Source organism: Artemia franciscana, chromosome 6 (genome assembly GCF_032884065.1).
Source record: "Artemia franciscana chromosome 6, ASM3288406v1, whole genome shotgun sequence".
NCBI lineage: Eukaryota > Metazoa > Arthropoda > Branchiopoda > Anostraca > Artemiidae > Artemia > Artemia franciscana.
In genome coordinates, this window is record NC_088868.1 from 718,819 (window position 1) to 740,726 (window position 21,908).

At 37.7% G+C, this 21,908-nt stretch overlaps 1 protein-coding gene across 4 annotated transcripts in view; it reads right to left on the bottom strand.

Annotated features, from left to right (window-relative positions):
• Window positions 1-21,908, bottom strand: part of LOC136027883 (myb/SANT-like DNA-binding domain-containing protein 3) — a 105,939-nt gene that overhangs the window by 77,067 nt on the left and 6,964 nt on the right. Inside the window, exon 1 of one of the 4 annotated variants that reach the window (XM_065705303.1) lies at window positions 10,280-10,431. The exons of the other annotated variants lie outside the window; for them this stretch is intronic. The gene's annotated coding sequence lies outside the window, so the exon portion shown is untranslated. Of the gene's footprint in view, window positions 1-10,279; window positions 10,432-21,908 lie in introns of those variants that run through there. 4 annotated transcript variants of the gene reach the window in all.

The following is a 21,908-nucleotide window of genomic DNA, read 5'->3' on the forward strand; positions in this document are numbered from 1 at the left end:
GTGATTCTTCAAAGACGAGGGTCTCTCTAAAAGCCAGCGATGATTTGTGACCTGTTCACAGTCGAGTTTCCTACTACTGAGCTGGTATCCATTGGTGACCTCGAAGATTCATTGGTTTTTGAACAACTTCGATCGTCCATGTTGTGGATGAATTTTAGAATAGAACATTAAGATGTATTTAATTTTGAAGCCATAGAAATTTAAGAGGTATTCAACTTTGAAGCCACAGAAATTTAAGAGGCATTTAACCTTGAAGTCATAGAAATTTCCGAGGTATTTTCCAAGGTAACCTTGAAGCCATTGAAATTTAAGATGCATTTAACCTTGAAGTCATAGATATTTCCGAGGTATTTAACCTTGAAGCCATGAAAATTTAAGAGCTATTTAACCTTGAAGCCATAGAAATTTAAGAGGTATTTACCCTTGAAGCCATTGAAATTTAAGAGGTATTTCGGTATCTCAGGTCTGCCCTTACTTTTCTCAAGAGTTCACGTCGAATTTGACCGCTTCGCAGGGTCAATCCTCTCTTGTTCAATTTTTTAAAACCCATGTTGGATCCTTAGTAAAAATTACCTTCGTCAGGACGTTGCCAATTAACTACTTCAAGCTTCTCCCAGTCATTTCAAATCTGATTATCCAAGTTTGATTCCTGATCTGAAGATTTGAGATATGACGTATTTGAGATATGACAAAGGCATATTTAGCCAATTCGACAAAAAAAAGAAAAAAAATAGAGGAATTTAAGTCCAATGATTCCTTGCGGGATTTCATTTTAACTCAGCAATTACCTGGCATAAAAATACCCAAAATGTTTTGGTGCTTGCTTATAAGTGCTTTCATAAGTAACGGAAAAAAAACAACCCCGGTAAATTTACTACCCGGTACGCAAGATATACACTCAGCCTCTTGGGTAAGCAATTTCTGAGCCACTAGAAGATCCAGCATCATAAAAATTTAATGCTGCCGTCGGCATATGCATGGTCCGAAGCAAACAACATCAAATCAATAGACCCACTTAGAGTTTCACTTTAAAGCAGTAAATGTATTGCGTCTTTTATGGGAATTTTGCTGTGATTTTTCTTCTTTCTTTTCTCTTTTTTAACTCATCATCTTGTTTGAATGCTTGTATGTTAAATTTTTAATAATTTTTCGGCCACTTCAAAAGCTTCAGTTACTTCCGAATTTTTTCGGTTTATACACTTCTGAGGATAGTACAATAACACAACATCAAAATTCCCTCGTTAATTACAGTAAGTCAAGTCCACGTTAACAAGTTCACTCGTTAACTCATTAATCAATATGTCTAACTCGGTAACAAGCATATAAAACCAAGTTACCGTTGTGAGAGGATAACTTTCATTAATTCTCTGTCGGGCATATTCAGTCCATAAAATGCAAAAATGTATAAAATTGATGTACAGTCGATCAGGGTTAACTATATGGGTAAAAAACTTTTTCACAGGTTGTGGTAACGAACAGTAAGTAAGCAGTGATTCGGCGCAATAGTGACCGAAACTCTAAAAAAGGAAGTTTGATAACAATGGATACACCAAAAGAGTTTGCTTTTTATGCTGACTCCAAGTATTTAAAATATATATAGTTTACTGTTACCCATAAAAAGCTAGGAGTCAGATATTTTTTTATTTAATTTTCAAAAGGCCAAGCAAATGTTACATTAAGGAGATTGCGATATTTAGAAGAATTAGAAAAACAAAACTAGTTTTTTCAACTGAAAGCAAGGAGCATCATTAAAGCTTAAAACTAGCAGAAATTATTGGGTATATGAGATACCCCCTCCTCAATACTTCGCTCTTCTTGTTAAAGTTTTCAATACTTTAGAAAAGCTTCTTATTCCAATTGAACAGCCCTGAGGTTGCAGCAGTCGTTCTTAAGGAATTCGTGCATAAAACAAACTTTAGCATTAAGAGCGAGGTATTGAGGAGGGGGTATCTTACATACGGAATAATTTCTGGTCATTTTGTGTTTTAATACTGCTCCTTACTTTCGGTTGAAACCTTTTTTTTACTTAATTTCTGATCGTTTTCAAACACTGTTGGGAAATTGGCCTCCTCCTCCATAAACAATCCTTCTACTCCATAAAAATTACTCCATGAAAATTTATTCCCGTGTAAAATCCCCTCCCCCCAAGAAAATTCTCCCCGAACAATTCTATCCTAGCTGAAAATCCCCCCAGAAAATGTTTGGGCGACAAGTCTGCCTGGAAAATTCTCCTTAGCCAACTTTCTTTTGAGACTTGTTTTTCGTTTCATTTCTAACCTTTTTTCAAATCTTGCCGGAAATCCCCCTTTCATGGAAAATGTTACCTGTTACCCCACCCCCCTCAATGGAAAGTTTACCCCGCGGAAAATTCTCCGATAGAGAAATTCTTCCACAGAAAACTTCACCATGGAAAATTTCTGCCGCAGAAAATCCTCCCATAGAAAATTCCCCAGACAATTCCAACCCCTTAGAATATTTCACCAGAACATCACCACATGAAAATTTAGTCACCAAAGAGGGAGTAAGACAAATAAAATAATTTGTACAGGGTCTCAGCAAATTCTCTTTTATAAAGTTTCCCCTTTAAAGTTCATCTCCGGAAAGTTCACTTCCGATAGAAAATCCCTCCCTGCAGAAGACTATCCTTCCCCGAAAAAGTTTTTTGGAGTTTTGGTTACTATTGAGTTAAGTCGCTCCATACCTACACTACATTATCACGAACTGTTTGATTATGAAGTGGTAAACAGGACTGTGACAAGCTCACGGGAAAAATAGCTTGCAATAAGGATTCAATTTATTTTTATAATTAAATAATAAAAAAAATCAACTGAAAGTAAGGAGCAACATTAAAACTCAAACGAACAGAAATTATTTCGTATATGAAGGGGTTGCCCCCTCCTTGATACCTTGCTCTCCACGCTTAATTTTTTAGTACTTTTAAAAAAGCTTCCTATTCTAATTAAACGGCCCTTGTATTTCAGGAGCCGTTCTTAAAAAAAAATGGGAAAAACAGTCAAGCTTTCAGTTGAAAAAGTTTTTTTTGTTTAATTTGTGATGGTTTTTCAAATAGTACCGGTAAATCTTGCTTCCCCTCCATGAAAAGTTCCTTTGACACTCTTCCGTGGAAACTTCCTCCAGTTTGAAATATACCTTCACCTGCCCCCACCCCGTAAAATTCCCAGCGGATAATTACATCCTCGCTGAAAATCCCCTCTGTAAAATTTCTTGCGGACGATTCAGCCTGAAAAATCCTCCTTAACATACTTTCATTTGAAAAAGACTTCAAATTCTAATCATTTTTCCGATCACTCCGGAAATCTTCCTTCCTGTGGAAATTTTTCTCGAAAATCTAAACTCGTTGACATTTAACCCCAACAATTCCCCTTGAACATCTTCACATGCAAAATTAAATTAGTTAAGAGAAAGTAAGAAAAATCAAACGAATTCCGTAGATGAATGGGATGTGTCAAAACCTCACAGTGTAAAATTTCCCCTAGAAATTTCAACCCCGGAAATTTCCTTCCCCACGAGAAATTATCCCCGTGGAAATCCAAGTGGTGCTAAAGATAGGACAAGCGTGAAAATGTAAAAAAAAAACAAAAAAAAACAGAGCTTTTTCCGGCTTTATGATAAAAACGACGAATTAGTGAGGTTGACTCGGAAAAATCCGTGATGAAATAAACATTGACGTTGGGACTAAAAGCACACACAAATTTACTATCGAGTTTCCCTTTTTTTCCCATTCGTGGACCAACTCATAAAATGACTCGAATCTCGATTCACAAAGCAAAAGGTTATCCCAAAAGGCCTCAGGGGAATCCTGCCATCTTTTGTCGTAAAACAGCCTATTGGCGATGTTAAAGAGCTGATCAAGTTACATGCCTCAGATCTAACAAGCCCGGAGTCGACTATGAAGGCTGAGCTTCAACTATGGTGGGCTAAGTGGTTGAAAGTAGGACCCTGTCTGTTTCCAAAGACGGCTGTGCAGAGCTTGGCGGAGTGAGAGCGAGGCATATTTCCCAACGTCCATATGAATGAATGAATGAATTAACTTTATTACCCGTAAAGTATAAAAAACACAAAGTACGGAGTATTATGAATAAATAAACAAAAACAAATACGATAAACAGCGAAGAAATACAAAATTGAAACTAACAAAAGACAATATGGATTAATCAACCAGTATCAATATGGAAAAAAGGCTGCAGAGGGTCATAAACGTGAATAAAGTTGACAGTCTTTTTACATAAATCATCACTGGAAGACCGAATCCGAGAAGGCACATCTACTAAACCAAATCGAGCAATTATTTTTTTGTTTCGGTGCCATCTAGGAAGCCGGAGGAGGAATTTGCAATATCTGAAATAAGCCGTACGTAGAGTATGTCGATCTTTCTTACGAAACAGATGAGCCATGCCTGATAAAAACAAAAGCACAGGGGCGCAATAAGCGTTATAAATCATGCACAAACCGTTGCGGTTATAACGGCTTTTGTTTGGGGATATTTTTCCGTAAGCGACGCGTAGGTTTTTCACGGCTTGATTCACTAGGGATGAACAGGTAGCAGAAAGTGTTGGGCCGAAACACAGACCAAGCCAACTAACTAAAGAAGAACATGGTAGAACTGCAGTCCCAGTAACGAATGGAGCGACCGCATAAGGGCTATTAAAACAAATAAACTCGCATTTAGACGCATTAACTGACAGTCCAATCTTAGATAGTTCATTGGTTAATATAGTAAAATTAGAAAGCAGTCCACGGCGAGTCCGGGCAACAAGAAGAACGTCATCTGCATATGCAATAGAAGACAAACCAGTATTACCGTAAAAAACAGAACTTCTAAGGGGACGAAGGCACGCACGATGCAAGCACGCATTTAAATATACTAGGAGACAATACGGCACCTTGCCGAACTCCCTTATTAATTTTTACCGGGTCAGATATTTGGCCATTCCAGGTAACTTGAATTTTAAACTTTGAATACCAAGAAGACAATAAACTTAGTACGGAAGGATTAACACCTGAAGACGCAAGGGAAAATAGAGCCTGAGAGTGTACAATATTGTCGAAAGCTCCAGAAATATCAACAGTAAGACAGTATAAAGACATTTTAGCTTTTACGGCATCTTTCATGAGTCGGCTTAAAACATGATGTGCATGGGAGCAACCGAAACTTTTCCGAAAACCAAATTGAAAAGGCGTAAAATCACAATTCGACTCAATTTCTGGTAGTAACAAATGTTCAAGCAACTTACTTAAGAAACACGATACTGTAATGGGACGATAATTCATACATGACGTGGGGTCCTTGCCTCGCTTTTGAATAGACGTTACACGGCCACAAAGGAAACTATCAGGAACAAGCGACTGTGCTAAGCAAGACTGGAAAAATATTTGTAAATGGTTAAGTAGAGCAGGACAATCATAAGCAAAAAATCGGTAAGAAAGGCCGTCACCATCAAGGCTATTTGAACGCTTAATTTTTCTTAAAGCCCGGCGAATTTCAGATATTGCTACAGGCTGGACATGAGCCTGCAGGAGACGGTATGGTAAAAGCGGTTTAAGCAACTTATAATAAAAAGACTGAAGAAAACTATTAAATACACTGAACACACGCTTATAATGATCAAGAAAATTAGCTAGCTGGAGACAAGATAGGGTAGATGGGGAACATTTCTCACTATTAATAACCTTATTCCAGGAGGCCTTATCGGTGGGGCCTGGCCATGCATTCAAGCGTGCCCTCTTCAAACTGGCCTTATATTCAAGTTTACACTTTTGTTTCACAGAGAAAACAGCTCCGGAAGATGGTCGGTCACATGATATCCCCATACGTAGCCAAAATTTGGCTTTTTGCTTAGCACGTTTTACTTCAGGATCAACGTTCCAATTAGGCTTTCTTGTACCAATCCTAACTTTATCCACAGGCACTGCAGCTTTGGAAGCTGATTTAAGGCAATGCACGATTTGACAATAATAGAAATTTAGATCAACTGTACTTGAAGGCGAGGAAACTGACGTTTGCAGCAGGTGATATGGCACTTTTATGGTCGAGAGTAAAGCAGTTAGCCTAGCAAGGTATAGTGGGACATTAGCACGATCCCAATTCAACTTCATATGCCACTTCGGCTGAGCCGAAAGTATTTTGCCAGATAGCTCACAGGACAAATTACAGCTAAGAATAAGGTGATCGTCGTCAATCTTCTCTTCGTCCACCCTGACAATCGATGATATTAAGCTGGAACTGGAAGAGATCACGTGATCCAGGTTTGATTTTGAACAGCCTCTGTTATGAATATACGTGAATGGGAGGCTCTTAACTGCGACGTGATATATGCTAGGAAGTGATTCTAGCAAGAGGATTGATCTATCGGAGGTACCAAGAATGTCACAGTTAAGGTCACCAGCTAAAACCCAATTTAGGTCTTTCAAACGTAGACTTTCGAGTAGAGACTTTAAACTGGAGCAACATTTAGCGAAAGATGTGAACGATGCTATAGAACGTCGATCGCAAGGTAAGTAAACGTTTATAAAGGCGGTACTGTCACATTGAATCGCTAAGATGTTATCATCACAATGAATCACAGAGGGCTTTGATGGGGAACGGAAAAAAATTGCTAGGCCACCGGAAGGGCGGCCTCTAGTTTGCTTGGCCTCTTGCGAAAAGAAATGGTGGACAGAAGATCGCTTCAGGCTAGAAACGTTTGATTTGGTCAAAAGATGTTCTTGCAAGAACACTATGTCATGGACTAATAATTCATTAATTAACAAGTCTTTGTCTTTTGTGCCGTTAATATTAAGAGAAGCAAAACTTAAAATAGTGGCTTGGTTCATTTTGGAGCAGAGTTCAGAGCGCGTTTTATCACTGGGCAATTCATACTATAGGAAACATGAGCTTCGCCGCAGTTGGCACATTTCGGAGCCTCTAAGCAAGGATTGTCTTTAGTATTGGAATGGCATCCAGAACATTTAGAGCACTTCATCTCATTCGGGGCACATGGGCAGTGAGCTAACGAATGATGGATACTTTGGCATCTAAGACACCGTCTGGGCAATTCTTTGTATTCCGATATTTTAAAAGACTCGTAACCCAAGCGCAGACCTGTAGCGATGGCAGATTTTAGTGCAGCGGAATCAAGGAACTCTAAACGGAATGTATGAGAAGAGCCGATCTGGCTGGCCTCAACAAGACCAGGAATAACGGAGATGAGTATACTGCTAGAAACACTGTCGGGAAGTCCCCTAATTACTCCAAGAGGTTTGCGATCAATCACTTTAGCAAGAATATTTGGATAGCTCGCAACAGCAGATGCGGCAAGAGAATTGGCGGAAACTTTATCCCGCGTAACAACAACCCATCTTTTCCTTACCGGATCGGACTTTACCGACACAATACCGTCATGTCCGGCGAAAGAATCAAGCTTTTCCTTGCGAGAAACGGGGTCTCTTAGTTCTGGAGGCGGATATTTAAGAACAACGGCGTACGAGGCTTTGTGATTGGTACCCTTACTAACTGAGACCAAAGAACTATTAATAGACGTTGTTGGACTATTGAGGTGAGCAAGCGATTTTAACTGATCAAGGCACTGGTTGACTTTGGCGGTAAGGATAGAATAAGCTGACGCCGGAATGCTAGGGACTTCAGAGGGGGATTTGATCACGAACTCTGGAATATCAATATTTTCTGCAGAGCAGCGAGAAAGAGTAGCGATAATGTCTGACAATGAACTATTCTTAGCACTGGGTCCCGAACGACGAGGTATAGGCTCATCTGGGAAGCAATTGCTATATAAAAGTTTCTTAGCTCCAAGAACATCTTCATACGGGAAAAAATCACTAGCGTATTTCACAATAGACTGATGGTCCAACCCCTCATCGAGATTGTGCTGAGCAAAATTCAAAACTGGGCAATAATAAAGCGTACTGGTATTCCAATTGTCCATGATAAGCAAATTTCACTCACGGCTCGGCATCAGTCCAAAAACAATTAAGTGAAAAAGGTATATCCACAGAGAAGTTCTCAATAAGCACAATTATGAAATGATCCGCACTGGCTAAATGAATGCAATGAGAATAAATAATAACTTATCTTTGAGTGGGGCTAGTAATCCAGTGATTTGCAAGTAATCCGAATATTTCAATGCACGACTCAGACGATAGTAGTGCTGAATACTAACTCACAGCCACAATCCATAAATAATCCTTAAGCCGTAATCGTATACAAGTTTATAAATTTATCGAACAAGTTTCAATTACAAGTTCAAAAGTGTTACTTGTTCAAAATATGTTATTCCACATTTTCTGTGTCATTCCAACTTCTACAGCATGTGCTGAGAGGTCATTTTCTTCAATGAAAAGGCTAATAACCTATCTCCGCAGCCGAATGGATGAAGGCTGACTAAATGGCTTGGCACTTTTAAATGTCCATCGAGATGTTTCTATATCAGCGATGGGGTTCTGGAAAAGTTTTGCTCTTAGCTCTGCTCGTAGATTACAATTTGCAATATCGGACCACATATTTTTTCGACATGGAACATCTAGGGGACCTTCAGCACTTTATGCCCCCTTCCCCATGGGTACCGCCCTACTTACAACAATAAAAAGATTAGAGGACAACTACAATTTATTTACCGAAGAAAACAGGAGTAATGTAAAACGATAAACAGAATAGGCATAAAATGAGACTATTCACTTGATGAACCGTCACAAATCAATACTAAAGTGTGTCTAGTTTCTAAAACTGAATTCTAACAAACCATTCAAATGTCAACTCTGTATAAGCCTCCTATCAACCCTGTATAAGTGTATAAGCCTCCTCTTGCTGTATGCTGTTGTGATCATTAGCACAAGCTATGGCCATACTCAGGCTACTCAAATAATATGGATGTCTTCGCATCAAAAAATATGGCTGTCTTGGTGAGTCTCTATTTCTTGATGTGTGCTTTTGGGTTTTCTAGATGTTATGTAATATAATGTGCCTCTTGTCTTCTGTTTTGAAGGATTTAACCCCCCCCCCCCACGAAAGAGATCCCTGTGTACTTGCCTGCATGGTGATCTTCTAGGACCATTAGTTTAATATGATCACCCCAGGGGGAAAAACAATAACAACAAAAAACAACAAATAAACACACATCCGTGATCTTTCTTCTGGCAAAAAATGGAAAATTCCATATTTTTGTACATAGAATATTGAAACTTCTACGTAGGGTTCTCTGTTAGGCAGAATCTGAAGTTGGGATTTTCATTAAGATTCCTTGACTTCTCAAAAATGATTTCTCAAAATATACATAAACTACCAGGTTTTGCTCTGATTTTGATGGGGACCTTTTAATCTGAATGGGGAACTTAGGGTTTTAATCTGGTTTCAATTACCCCTCAATAGGCCGATTGCATAAAGGACTGCCCATAAAAAACACTTTAATATGGATTTATTCAATTTAGCTTTAAAAAAATTGTTTGGTATTCAATAGGTAAAATCGCTTTGTAATTCTGAAGTTGGCTATTAATCCTGGTTTTTGGAACTTCCTCTACGAAAATAAAAAAGTAAAGGTCAACCGAATGAGATGACTCTCAAATCATACAAACTTATAAGACTAAGTTAATCGATTTGGCTTCTCAATGGGTACTTTATATGCAAGAGATATACTAGACCTATCCGTTACAGAGTCACCCTTCATCATCCTATCAAAATCATGTGCATCGTCGTGTCAAGTCACGTAATCTCCTTCATATATTTAATTTTAAAAAAAATAGACAAGAATAAGTCTAATGAATTGTAAAACTACCGTAAATCTCAATCAATCATAAATGAAACCCAAAACAAACGAAAATTACAATCAGTAACTGAATCAATCTCAAACGAGCAGAAGCTACCACAAACAGGATTAGGACTGACCCCCCCTCGTAGGGCTAACGCGTACCAAGATGGCGGAGCTGTGCAAGGGTGCTGGAGAGTGTGCCAAGCGTGTCTGGACTATGCCAAGCGTAGCGAGACTGTGCAGAACACGTGGCGTTCCGAGATGTGCACCAGGTGGTGGGACGTCAGCAACCCTCCTTCTCTCCAATCACTGAGTTTTCCTGAATAAGATACCTTTGAATGGACATTACGAAATTTTATTATTCTGTCACAATGCTAGTCCTAATTCATTATCTATTGAAGCCAAATTACTGTATCATAGAGCTTGATAAGCAATATAAATTAGGGACGTCAGCTTACATTATACCTTACTACCCAAATTCAGATATAAAAAATCATACCAGCACAAACAGCTAGACTCACCAACAAAAATTAACACAATGGCCTGAAAATACACTTATTCTCATTTTGATCCAACCCTTCTTGGTAAATTCTTCCGACTTTCCCTGAAGCCTCAGACCTGACTGCATCTCCCTCAAACCTCAGACCTCAGTGACGAAAATGCATGAAGGACAAAATGACTAAACAAAAAAAACTTCGGATTTAATCTTATTGATATAGTAAGCAGGCCCAGATTTAATATGTGCGGGGCCCCATTGAACTTTGAGAGGCCCTCTCTATATATTAAATATTAAAAAAGTATACCTTCATATTAGTTTGCGTTCGTAAATTAGTTTACGAACGTAGGGAAAAACTCTCTAATATCGGACTATCGCAGTTAAGTTCAATTAATTTGACATAAAATTTAAGGAGTATCAGTGTTCTATATTATAAAGTATACATTATGAAAATTAACACATTCATACATCCCATCCAGCTATACAAACTGAAAGTAAAAATAATTTTTTAATTATTTGACTTTCCTCTTTACACCCTCCAAAGAAGTTACGATTTCCTTTTACTTCTTTCTTATGAATTTATCCATTAAGGGGCGACATTCTTTTTGTTTGGCACTACATAGAGGGTCGAAAAAGACATTCTTTGGAAATCTGTCATCCTTCATCCGAAAAACATTTCCTGTTCCTTCCATTCTAGAAAAATTAACCCTTTTTATATATAATTAGATTTAGCAAATCTCGAATGGCCCATAGGAACCTAAGCCTCCTTCGCCAATTGGAACTTATTAATGGTAAGTAATGGTAACTTAAGCCTCCCTCGCCCTATTCTCAACTTACAGGAAAGATGCCTTACTATTTCCTTTCTCATTTTTTTCTCATTATTTATTTGTCATTTTTATTTTTCTCATGTTTCCTTTTTCTCATTTTTTATTTGTCCATATAACACTCCCAAGAAGGCAGTAGTGTCGATTGCATCACGGGAGGGGCATTCACCCTCCCCATCGTTAGACTTTTATGTTTCCCTAGCTTTTGAAAAATACTTCTTGGGGTACTTTCATGGAAAATGCATTTGGCCCCCAATAATTTGGAGAAGAAAATTATTATATAGCCCGTGCTCCTTGACTCTCCGGATGAAGAACCCTCTTGCCCCCAAATAAAAATATTGGAGCTACGTATTTGGGCATTGAAGGAGTTAAAACTAGGCTACAACACCTATAGTGTGGCTATAATGATTTAGTCTACCTAAGCATGTCTCCCCAATACACTGATGACATAGGGGACAATTTTCCTAAATATTGAGGATGGACGTAATTGTCGCATTCTTGTGTTTAAGATCAGGGACTACGCGCTACGCTGCAATGTGTATACCCAGGAAAAGAGGAAGGTTTCAAGACAGTAACAAGGCTCACAAACATTTTAAGGGGGCAGATTTGTGCCCACAAAAGTGTCATATTTTCACTAGGTGCTATTGAATAATTCATCTTTTTTGTTTTATTTATTTTTGTTAAAACTCAGAGTTGAATTTGTCCCCCCCTGCCCTTGCGATCACCGATATTCCAATGATTCTTGTAGGTTTTAAGATGTTTGGAAGTGTTTATTATTATATATTATATTATTATTATTATATCATATTATATATTATGTTATATTGGTATACATATTATATTATATATTATGTTATATTGGTATATTTGTTATATTATTATATTATTGTCGGCTATTGGAAACACAATCAAGAATTACGCTTAGATTACATCCCAGAAAACTGGCTTCATAGTTAGAAAAACAAGTAGCAAATGATACAATGTGTTGTGCTTTGACAGAATGCATTGGACTTGTCTAACTTGGGCTATATATTTTCACGTCAGGGGTGATGAGTGGGGGTTAGGTTACGTTAGGTTGCGCTAGGTTTCCTTAATTTTGTTTCTAAAATATTATTTTATCATCATGTTTTGTTATATCTCGCTAGGATTAGCCTAACTTCACTTCTTGGGTGTGTTTCCAATAACCTACAAGAACCTTTTTGTTAATTTTTTTTTTTTAATTTGTCTTCTCCTTCTCTCGCTTCGAGAAATCAGAGGCAACGCTATAGTGTTGCCTCTGGTAAAGACCATAGGGCTTCAATGTTTAATTTTTTCCCCAGAGACACTTCATACAGAAGGAGTGATCGTGTAAACCTTGGAGGGGACTCATTCAATTGGAAATCGGAAGTTTTAGTGTCCATTTAAGTGTCAAATGCGACCAGGGGGCAACTAGCCCCCCTATGCCCTCTTTTCAACAAATATATCCGATCAAAATTTTGAGATAGTCATTTGGTTCAAAATAGTCCAAAGATCAGTTAACGAAAACTTTGGAGTCGACACAAACCCCCAGAGTCCGGGAGAAAGTGTCGTAAGTTATGCCCCAAGGACATATAAGGTTTTTGTGGAAGGGGTGGCTTAATGAACTTTGGAGGCGGCTTATTTGATTGGAAATTGAAGGTTATAGTTCCCTTTTTAAGAGTCAAAAGTGATCGGAGGGTAACTAGTCCCCTCCCATGCCCTCTTTTCCCCAAACGCATCCAATCAAAATTTTGAGATAGCCATTTTGTCCAAATAGTCCAAACATCATATAGCAATGGCTCCAGGATTGACACCCCTCCCCCTCAGAGACCGGGGGAAGGGTTGTAAGTTATACCCCAGGGATATATAAGATTTTTAGAGGAGTATATATAATATAATATATATATAAACATATATATATATATATATATATATATATATATATATATATATATATATATATATATATATATATATATATATATATATATATATATATATATATATACATATATATATATATATATATATATATATATATATATATAATATATATATATATATATATATATATATATATATATATATATATATACATATATATATAAGACTATGGAAGGAGTGGTCGTATAAACTTTGGAGAAGGCTGATTTGATTGGAAATTGAAAGTTCTAGTTCCCTTTTTAAGAGTCAAAAGTCATCAGAGGGTAACTAGCCACCCCAACCCCTCTTTTCCTCAAATGCATCTGATCAAAATTTTGAGACTACAATCGCTGTCAGAATAGTCCAACGATCATATAAAAATGCCTTCAGGGTTGACACAACATCCCAGAACCCAGGGGCAAAGGTTTTAAGTTATGCCCCAGGGGACATATACCGTTTTTATGGAAGGAGGGTCGTAAAAACTTTGGTGGAGACTCATTTGATTGGAAATTGAAAGTTCTAGTTCACGTTTTATGAGTTAAAAGTGATCGGAGGAAGTGATCAACTAGGCCCCCGCAGCCCCTTTTCTCCAAATGCATCTGACCAAAATTGAAATAGTGACAACTTCCGACTGCGACTGTGACTGCGACTGTACTACTTTTACTTGGTACTACTTTGAGAGAATGTTAGGAGATGTTGAACAAAATCAAGACACATTATGTGCATGCTAATTGTCAAAAGGGCGCATGAGCACCATCTCAGGAATGGCTGAGGGCGTTAGTTGAGAGTTTCAGCGTATGTGGAACAGTGCTTGAACCTTCAGGAAATGCTTAAGCGGATTTTAAACTAAATAAAAAGACACTATGTTGCTCCATGTTATTAATTAAATAAAAAAACAAGTTTTTTTTAATGAAAGTTAGGAGCAACATTAAAACTTAAAACGAACAGAAATTATTCCGTATATCAAAGGGGTTTTTCCTCCTCAACGCCTCGCTCTTTACGCTAAAGTTTGACTCTTTCTGTTAACTCTATTTTTAAAACAGTAAGAAACTCTAGCGTAAAGAGCGTGGCGTTAAGGAGGAAAAGCCCCTTTCATACACAGAGTAATTTCTGTTCGTTTTAAGTTTTAATATTGCTCCTTACTTTCATTTAAAAAAACTTGATTTTTTTATTTAATTTCTGGACATTTTGAATTAATGCATGTTTTGATCTTGGCTCTCCGCACATAAATATTAAAACGAAATTTGCATATTAATTAATTACAATTAATCAGAAGATTTTGCGAAAAAAGGAGCGAGGGAGGAGGCCTAGTTGCCCTCCAAGTTTTTGACTACTTAAAAAAGCAACTGGAACTTTTATTTTTTTTACAAACGTTTTCACTGGTAAAAAATATACGTAACTTACGAATTAGCTTACGTAACGAACTTCTATATTCGTATGTTTTTATTGCGTATATGAGGGGGTTCAACCTTCGTCGCTCTTTAACACTATAATATGAAAAAAACTTCGTTTTCTTAAAGAGTTAAAGAGGCTGCGTCCCAAAGTCGAACCTTAAAACGTACAGGAATTAGAAGAGGCAGTTGGGGGGCTGCCGCCCCCCAAACCCCCAGCTTTTAAAGACTCTTTTGGACAGGTTTTTTTTTGTGGGGGGACTTCATTGTTACTAATTACTAGTTTCGGCGCAATGGTTCTCCTGTCCTCTTGTGTTTAACATTTTTCGAAGTTATTCCATTATTCATTCATTTCAATGTTTCGTTAATTAAAAGAGGGCCTTTCCCAAGCCAAGAGCGGGGGCTTAGCAAAAAAACAAAAAACCTGTACAGAAGAGTCTTTAAAAGCTGGGGGTTTGGGGGGCGGCAGCCCCCCAACTGCCTCTTCTAAATCCTGTACGTTTTAAGGTTCGACTTTGGGACGCAGCCTCTTTAACTCTTTAAGAAAACGAAGTTTTTTTCATATTATTTCTGTACGTTTTTCTACAATCCATGGTGGATGTAATTTAATAATTCCTGTACTCCTCGTACAGGAATTAGGAGAGGAAATCCCCCCCCGCTTTTAAATCATTGTATAAAATAGAAAAAAAAATAGATAGAATGACCGAAATGTTTCTTTTGCTCATAAGAAGCTAATATTCTGTTATCTCTCAAATGATAAGCTGTCCAGGTGTTATCAAAATTTTTTTGATGTTGTGAAAAAAAACCGCCCGTAAGGGACTTGAACCCTTGACCCGAGGATTAAAAGTCTCACGCTCTACCAACTGAGCTAATAACTTGCATGTGTGTAAATATAACTTCTCATTAAATTTTAAAAATTTCAAATTAACATGGACTCTTATGGAGAGAAATCCGTTAATTAATAGCTAATGCGTGGTTTCTGGAAAACAGGTAAGGAGTTATCGGATCGAGCTGAAATTTCGCGGATAAGCTCCTGGGCCGTAGGGGACCTTAACTTGTGAATTTCAGCCCGATCGGACAACGTTAAAAGGGGGGAGGGGGTTGGAGGGTCGAAACTTTCGGGGGGTTAAGATTTTCCTACGAAACTTTCCAGGAAAATTACTAGGAGAATTCCGCATCGAATGAGTCTTCGTACACCCAGATCCGATGTCGGATGTGACCTGTAGGCGTCTAGAAAAAAAAAGTAAATGAATTTTAAGTGGCTATGCGTGGTTTCTGGAAAACAGGGAAGGAGTTATCGGATCAAGCTGAAATTTCGCGGATAAGCTCCTGGGCCCTAGGGGACCTTAACTTGTGAATTTCAGCCCGATCGAACAACGTTAAAGGGGGGCTGGGGTTGACGGGTCGAAACTTTCGGCCAGATTTTCCCCATGAAGGAAAAGCTGGAGGGGGATGAAATTTTGCAGGTTTCTTAGTTGGAGCTGGGGCTACGAAATGCATCCCTCCCCATCTCTCTGCGACCACTGGAACCGAAGATCGCTTAACATTGTCGTGGGTCGCCTCTTTATAGAGGCACGAGTGTGCCTCCTTGAAAGCTTAAATTTTATCCCAATTCATTAAGATTGACCCCTGAATCACAAAAGCCGTAGAATAAATAGTTGAAAGTACTAAAAATGCTTTAGCGTAAAGAGTGAGGTATAACGAGGGGGTAAACCCCTCATATGCGTAATAATTTTTGTTCGTGTTAATTTTCAATGCTGTTCCTTACTTTCAGTACAAAAAAACTTTTCATATTTATTTTTTCATTGTTTTTTCAAATAATGCTAGAAAATCCTGCGCCACTTCATTGAAATTATCTTGCCCCACGAGAAGTTTCTCCATGGAAATATCCTCCCACTTAACCCCCCTTGATTCCTCCCCCCTAAACCAAAAAAATCCCCCTGAGAACGTCTGTACACTACCTAGTAACCATTACTATATGTAAACACAGGTCAAAGTTTGCAGCTTGCAGCCCCTCCCACGAAGACTGCGGGGGAATAAGTCGTCCCCAAAGACATAGTTATTAGGTTTTTTGACTATGGTGAATAAAATGGCTATCTCAGAATTTTGATCTGCTGACTTTTGGGAAAAAAGAGCGTCCAATTTTTTTGGTCACTTAAAAAGGGCACTAGAACTTTTAATTTTCGTTAGAATAAGCCCTCTCGCGACATTCTACGGCCTTTGTGATTCAGAGGTCATTCTTAAGGAATTGGGACAAAATCTAAGCTTTCAAGGAGGCACACTCGTGCCTCTATAAAGAGGCGACACACGACAATGTTAAGCTATCTTCGGTTCCAGTGGTCGCAGAGGGATGGGGAGGGATGCATTTCGTAGCCCGAGCTCCAACTAAGAAACCTGCAAAATTTCATCCCCCTCCAACTTTTCCTTCATGGGGAAAATCTGGCCGAAAGTTTCGACCCGTCCACCCCAGCCCCCCTTTAACGTTGTTCGATCGGGCTGAAATTCACAAGTTAAGGTCCCCTAGGGCCCAGGAGCTTATCCGTGAAATTTCAGCTTGATCCGATAACTTCTTCCCTGTTTTCCAGAAACCACGCATAGCCACTTAAAATTCATTTACTTTTTTTTCTAGACGCCTACAGGTCACATCCGACATCGGATCTGGGTGTACAAAGACTCATTCGATGCAGAATTCTCCGAGTAATTTTCCTGGAAAGTTTCGTAGGAAAATCTTAACCCCCCGAAAGTTTCGACCCTCCAACCCCCCCCCCCCTTTTAACGTTGTCCGATCGGGCTGAAATTCACAAGTTAAGGTCCCCTATGGCCCAGGAGCTTATCTGCGAAATTTCAGCTCGATAACTCCTTCCCTGTTTTCCAGAAACCACGCATTAGCTATTAATTAACGGATTTCTCTCCATAAGAGCCCATGTTAATTTGAAATTTTTAAAATTTATTGAGAAGTTATATTTACACAGATGCAAGTTATTAGCTCAGTTGGTAGAGCGTGAGACTTTTAATCCTCGGGTCAAGGGTTCAAGTCCCTTACGGGCGGTTTTTTTTCACAACATCAAAAAATTTTTGATAACACCTGGACAGCTTATCATTTGAGAGATAACAGAATATTAGCTTCTTATGAGCAAAAGAAACATTTCGGTCATTCTATCTATTTTTTTTTCTATTTTATACAATGATTTAAAAGCGGGGGGGGGATTTCCTCTCCTAATTCCTGTACGAGGAGTACAGGAATTATTAAATTACATCCACCATGGATTGTAGAAAAACGTACAGAAATAATATGAAAAAAACTTCGTTTTCTTAAAGAGTTAAAGAGGCTGCGTCCCAAAGTCGAACCTTAAAACGTACAGGAATTAGAAGAGGCAGTTGGGGGGCTGCCGCCCCCCAAACCCCCAGCTTTTAAAGACTCTTTTGTACAGGTTTTTTGTTTTTTTGCTAACCCCCCGCTCTTGGCTTGGGAAAGGCCCTCTTTTAATTAACGAAACATTGAAATGAATGAATAATGGAATAACTTCGAAAAATGTTAAACACAAGAGGACAGGAGAACCATTGCGCCGAAACTAGTAATTAGTAACAATGAAGTCCCCCCACAAAAAAAAACCTGTACAAAAGAGTCTTTAAAAGCTGGGGGTTTGGGGGGCGGCAGCCCCCCAACTGCCTCTTCTAATTCCTGTACGTTTTAAGGTTCGACTTTGGGACGCAGCCTCTTTAACTCTTTAAGAAAACGAAGTTTTTTTCATATTATCATACAAGAACCAAACATGTAGTTAATAAATGTCAAATAACCTAAAATGTCATTTTCTTCGCCCTCTTGTAAAGTATACGTCACTATAAAGTAGTGTCTTCCGAATTGTCAAACAGTTCGTGGTAACGAACTGTAGTAAGGAGCGACCCGGCTCAATAGTAACCAAAACTCTAAAATATTGAAGTTTGATATCAATAGCTACATCAAAAGAATCGCATTTTAATGCTGATTTTAAATATATAAGTTTCATCAAGTTTAGTTTTACCCATCAAAAGTTACGAGCCTGAGAAAATTTGCCTTATTTAGGAAAATAGGGGGAAACACCCCCTAAAAGTCGTAGGATCTTAACCAAAATGACACCATCAGATTCAGCGTATCAGAGAACCCTACTGTAGAAGTTTCAAGTTCCTATCTACAAAAATGTGGAATTTTGTATTTTTTGCCAGAAGACAAATCACGGGTGCGTGTTTATTTGTTTTTTTTTTTTTTTTTTTTTTCCCCAGAGGTCATCGTATCAACCAAGTGGTCCTAGAATGTCGCAAGAGGGCTCATTCTAACGGAAATGAAAAGTTCTAGTGCCCTTTTTAAGTGACCAAAAAAATTGGACGGCATCTAGGCCCCCTCCCACGCTCATTTTTTCCAAAAGTCAACGGATTAAAATTTTGAGATAGCCATTTTGTTCAGCATAGTCAAAAACCATAATAACTATGTCTTTGGGGATGACTTACTCCCCCACAATACCTGGGGGAGGGGCTGCAAGTTAAAAACTTTGACCAGTGTTTACATATAGTAATGGTTATTGGGAAGTGTACAGACGTTTTCAGGGGGATTTTATTTTGTTTGGGGGTGGGGCTGAAGAGAGGGGCTATGTTGGAGGATCTTTCCTTGGAGAAATCTGTCATGGGGGAAGAAAAATTCAATGAAAAGGGCGCAGGATTCTCTAGCATTACTATAAGAAAACAATGAAAAATAAACATGAAAACGTTTTTTCAAATGAAAGGAAGAAGTAGCATTGAAACTTAAAACGAACAGAGATTATTCCGCATATGAGGGGTTCTAAAAATACTTTAGCATAAAGAGCGAGGTATTTAGGAGGAGATAAATACCTTGCTCTTTATGCTAAAGTATTTTTAGTAATTTCAACTATTTATTCTAACGCCTTTCTGATTCAGGGGTCATTCTTTAAGAATTGGGACAAAACTTACGATTTAGTGTAAAGAGCGAGGCATTAACGAGGGTACAAACCCCTTCGTATACATAATAAAAATATAAGGTTATGAAAGTTTGTTACGTAAGTTAATTCTTAAGTTACGTATATTTTTTACTAATAAAAACGTTCGTTAAAAATTAAAAGTTCTAGTTGCCTTTTTAAGTAACAAAAAAATTGGAGGGCAACTAGGCCTCCTTCTTACCCCTTATTTCTCAAAATCGTCTGATCAAAACTAAGAGAAAGCCATTTAGCCAAAAAAAGAATTAATATACAAATTTCATTTTAATAATTTATGTGCGGAGAGCCAAAACCAAACATGCATTAATTCAAAAACGTTCAGAAATTAAATAAAAAAAAATAATTTTTTTAGCTGAAAGTAAGGAGCGACATTAAAACTTAAAACGAACAGAAATTACTCAATGAAAAAATAAACATGGAAAAATTCTTTCAATTGAAAGTAAGGAGTACCTTTGAAACTTAAAACGAACAGAGATTATTACGGATATGAGGAGTTCTAAAAATACTTTCAAACAGTTCGTGGTAACGAACTGTAGTAAGGAGCGACCCGGCTCAATAGTAACCAAAACTCTAAAAAATGGAATTTTGATAACAATAGCTACATCAAAAGAATTGGAAACTAAATACTTTTTTCTTTAACTACATATTGTAGTTAATATTTTGTGTAGTTAAAATATGTAGTTACATATTTTTTATTATAACTACACTCGCAAACATATTGCTCTTTACGCTAAAGTTTCTATTGTTTTAAGAAGTAGGCTTTCGACAAAGGGTCAAACCTTAGCTTAAAGAGCGGGACTTTGAAGGGGGACAGCCCCTTTCATATACGGAATATTGATCAGAAATAATGAATTTGAAATAATTAACAAGAGGGGTTGCCCCCTTCTCAGTATATCATTATTTAAGCTAATGTTCGACTTTTTGTTCCAATTATTTAAGAATGAATTTTGGCACGCAAGGACCTTTTAATTAGGATAATAAGCTGTTTAAAAATTCACAACACTTTAGCATAAATTGCGAGGTACCAAGGTGGGGGCAACCCATTCATATACGTAATAACAGCCAAAAGCAAATTCCGAGAGAAATTTCCGTTTCGGTTATAAAAAACCTATACTGGGTCCAGGAGGAAAAGAATGGTCAGTGGGAGGGAGTATTTTTCCGTTGAGCTGCGAGCCGGATTTTACAGAATTAAAACAAACATCAGAAATTACATGATTTTTTTTCCAATTTGTAAAGCAGAAAGCAAAAAGGGTCATATAAATTTAAAAGACACATAATTCATATCGTAAAAGCAGAAAATTATACCTTCATCAACATCGCAATCTTTTCACTAATGTTTCAATTTTATCCCGTTTCATTGATAACGACTCCCAAAACACAAGGGTCACTTAGTTAGAACATTACAAAGTTCTTTTTAACTACTAAATAGCAATTCATCGTGAAGAGAGAGGTGTTTAGAAGTGTTTGCTGGTGTCTAACAAGCTATAGAAGAGTGAAGTGTTTAGGAGAGGGGGAAACACCCTTCATATATCAGAAAAGGATAAAGCTGTGCAACTTGCCCCTATTGTTTAAACGTACTACTCGTTTTTGAAATGGTGACAAAATTTATAGCTAAAGGTAGACCACTCAACATCGGATTGAAGGATCGTCGGTTCCAACACATTCTTTGATTTTAGTAAAAATAAAAAAAGAAACAGTTATGATATTGAAGTTTAACATAAAATAATACAAAACAAATAAATAAATAACAGTTATATTTTATTCCTATTGTAGATGGCGACGGGGGAGTATTTAATTTTTTTACCGCAGCAGCAGTAACATTACTTACAAAAAAATTCATTAGCTTATTGTGCGCCTATATTATTTTCCTTTCAATTGGTTTCCAGGCTTTTAGAAGCTTTTCCTGTTGATTAACATTTGTGAACTGGTACTTTATGAGACTTGTCTTTGTTCTTAACTTATTTTACTTTGTTTAAAACTCAGTGTTTATTAAACATCAGTGTAGCCTACCCCACAAAACATTGGTGTTTTGTTATATTTTGTGAATATCTGTGTTTAGTGACATTTTGCTGACCCAATCCTGAACGACCCAATCCTGAAGTTTGATACCAATAGCTACATCAAAAGAATCGCATTTTAATGCTGATTTAAAAAAAAAAAGTTTCATCAAGTTTAGTCTTACGCACCAAAAGTTACGAGCCTGAGAAAATTTGTGTTATTTTAGAAAATAGGGGGAAACACCCCCTAAAAGTAATAGAATCTTAACGAAAATTACACCATCAGATTCAGCGTATCAGAGAACCCTACTGTAGAAGTTTCAAGCTCCTATCTACAAAAATGTGGAATTTTGTATTTTTTGCCAGAAGGCAGATCACGGATGCGTGTTTATTTATTTTTTTTTCCCAGGGGTGATCGTATCGACCCAGTTGTCCTAGAACGTTGCGAGAGGGTTCATTCTAACGGAAATGAAAAGTTCTAGTGCCCTTTTTAAGTGACCGAAAAAATTGGAGGGCACCTAGGCCCCCTCCCACGCT